Raw genomic sequence first — 3,481 nt, 5'->3', positions numbered from 1 at the left:
AAAGGGAGCTGGAGGACTTTGGGGAATGCCATCTCTGATAGCTCCCTGTGCTCAACTAAGAAAGACCAGACAAATGTGACTTGGCAAGGCCCCCAGTGCAAAATAAGAACTTAACTCCACGGTTGGGCCACTCCCAGCCAGGATTCTGCCAATTTGCCCCTTTCCAAACGAGCATAAAAAGCAGGAAGTACACGGGTGCTTGGGAACTTTATGAATGCCATTAGCTTTGTTGAGTTTGGATTCCTTTATAGGAAATGTTCTAATATGTGCGAGTGTTGCATCACTTAGAGCTACACATTAGTGGGACCAATGCTGCAGATGGAATGTTAGAATAATTTTCTTTAATAAATCACTGTGTCACTAGATATGAATAAAACGTAAGTCTGTGTTACATCCCAGATGACCTACGGTGTGAGCAGGCAAAATGACAAGGCTACAAAGAAATGAGTAATAAGAATTTTTTTTTAAGTTTATTCATTTATTTTGAGAGAGAGAAAGAGCACAAGCACAAGCAGGGTAGAGGCAGAGAGAGGGAGAGGAAGAATCTCAGGCAGGCTCTGTGCTGCCAGTGTGGAGTCCAACATGGGGCTCATCACGGGGCTTGAACCTGTGAACCATGAGATCATGACCTGAACTGAAATTGAGAGTCAGATGCTTAACTGACTGAGCCCCCCAGTAGTAAGAATGTTGGTGGCCAACTTTTACACAGCCCTCTGTGCCAGGCTCTATTCGAGGCATTTTACATACATTTCTTCATTTCAATCTCACCAGGATCTTATGACTTGAGGTAGCATTATTATTCTCCTTTTATAATTGAAGGAGCTGAAGCATGGAGAAGTTGATAAACTGGCCAGTGAATACCTAATAAGTGGTAGAGTTGTGATTCAAACCCAGGCAGTCAGTCTACCCCTGGAGTCTGCACTGTTAGCAACTAGTATGTCTGAGAAATTTAAAACTTCAGAGTCAAGGTCAGGTCAACCAAGGGGCCGTGAACATCCCCAGAGCCCTGATAAAGGTCTTGTAATACCTCTCCCATTAAAAGGAGCCAGGCTGATTCAGGTCTGGGGCAGGAAGTGAACAAGAGAGACTTGAAGCATCCTGTCACATAGTTGAGGAAGTTACCAAAGACTACTAGGCTTGCTCCAAAAGAACCCAAGAACCAATCTAGAGAGGTTCCCATTGACCAAAGGTGTGACTACTTGAGCATTAGGGGGGATAATAGTGGTAATAGGTGGAAACATCAAATATGTTGAAGTCTATGAGTTGATAATGATGCTCAAAAAACTGGTCACATTTAGAAGATGATGGGGAAACAACTCATTATTGGTTTGAAAACTGGTAAAGAAATTATATTATTTTTTCTGAACTTTTGATGTAACTGGTAACCGAATAAGGCATGAAGTGAAGCTCCTCTTTTTCTTTTAATTTTTTTTTAATGTTTATTTATTTCTAAGACAGAGAGACAGAGCATGAATGGGGGAGGGGCAGAGAGAGAGGGAGACACAGAATCAGAAGCAGGCTCCAGGCTCTGAGCTGTCAGCACAGAGCCGGAAGCGGGGCTCTAACCCACAAACCGTGAGATCGTGACCTGAGCCAAAGCTGGACACTCAACCCACTGAGCCACCCAGGCGCCCCCTAAAATGTTGTTTTTAAATGAAATAACTAATTTTGGGGTTGCACAAGGTACACACCATTTCTGATCAAAGAATACATGAGTGATTTAGCCCAAAATAGTTTAGGTGTGAAGACGAAATGAACCTCACACCCATGACTTTAATGTATGACTTTCCTGTGCTATGCAATGGTATAAAGAGATACATTTGAATAGCTATTGTTAAAATAAGATGTGAAAACCTTGAGCTAGAAATAGGAAGATAAAAACCAGATGGTACTGTGTCAAAAAAATATCATCAGCAATAATTTATAATAGCTTGGTAGCTCTTGTTTGAATAGATTCATTTACCATTTAAATGCTAGAATTTTAAGTTCAAGTTGATGAATTACCGCTAAATCTTCACCACGATGTCACAAACATTTTTTAGGCATCTACTCTGTGCTAGGTGCTGGAAATCCAGAAATGTTTCTACCTCTAACAGGAGAAAAAAGAAAATGGGACACCACTAACCCTAATCATAAATGGGGCACCCGGGTGGCTCAGTCAGTTAAGCGTCCAACCTCAGCTCAGGTCACCATCTCACGGTTCGTGGGTTCAAGCCCTGCATCAGACTCTGTGCTGTCAGCAAACGAGATACTGTAGCTCAGTGCTGGGGTTAGTTCCATCTGGGGGTGAGAGTTGGACAGATAGCTTGTGAGGTTGTGTTAGGCAGAGAAGGGGACTGAGTGAAGGGCTCTCTCATGGAGGGCAATGATGCGAGACGGAAGCAATGAGCAAGAGTAGGGAGTGCCGCAAGCCCTCCACCTGTCATCTTTGGCCGGGCAGACCCCACCTGCTTCCCTGGGAATTTTATTTTTCATGTTTTAACCCACGTGGTAGTGACTCAGAAATTCTTATCTTCACCCTCGACCCCTACCCTGAGCTCCAGTGCTGTATGTCCTAATGCCTACATACACTTCATTACGGATTTCACTGCAAATTCACCATGTCCCAAAAACTCTACTCATTATTTTTCCCTGAAACCTACTTTTTTCTCCTATTGTGACTATCTATGCAGGCATCCAAGAGACAGACCTTGGAGACCCACACCTCCACATCTGACAGCCCACCTTCTAGAGGTCTCAGCAGTCACCACCTCCTCCTTTTCCCTTGCCTTACCATCTCTCAGATACCAGTAGCTGTCTTCCACCTCCGGGGTCTTCTCGTTCCAACCTATTTTCTAGTCTGCTGTCAGAGTATCAGTGTTCCTAAGTTTCCCTCATAATAAATATATGGGATGCCCATTAAAATACAGACTACCAGGCTTCCCCTGGACATTCTGATTCTATGAGTCTAGGTTGGGGCCCAGGAACCTGTTTTTCCAACAAGGACTCTGAACTGGTATTATCCTCAGGGAAATTTGAGAAATACTGTTTGAATACATATCCCTGCTACATATCCTTGTAAAACCTGACAGAGCAGTGTTTTAAAATGCTTATTTAAAGGTGATTTCCAGCAAGAAATAGTTTACATTGCAAACCAGGACATGCAAATATTTATATATGCAGTAACAGACAAAATGTCCACAGCCAAGTTTTCTCACATGTTCTATTTCACTTTAAAGTAACGATAGTCAGGGACTCACTAAGTTGATTTCAGACCAACAGTTTAAAAACATTGTCCTGTAGTTTTTTTTTTTTTTTAATGTCTATTTATTTTGAGAGAGAGAGAGAGAGAGAGAACACACGCATGGGGAGAGGCAGAGAGAGAGGAGGGAGAAGAGAGAGAATCCTAAGCAGGTTCTGCGCTATCAGCACAGAGTCAGCTTGGGGCTTGATCTCATGACCTGAGCGGATCTTAAGAGTCAACGCTTAACCAACCGAGCCA

Source organism: Panthera uncia (genome assembly GCF_023721935.1).
Source record: "Panthera uncia isolate 11264 chromosome A3 unlocalized genomic scaffold, Puncia_PCG_1.0 HiC_scaffold_11, whole genome shotgun sequence".
NCBI classification, from domain to species: domain Eukaryota; kingdom Metazoa; phylum Chordata; class Mammalia; order Carnivora; family Felidae; genus Panthera; species Panthera uncia.
The sequence above is the reverse complement of the archived record's forward strand: the minus strand, read 5'-3'. Positions refer to the sequence as shown.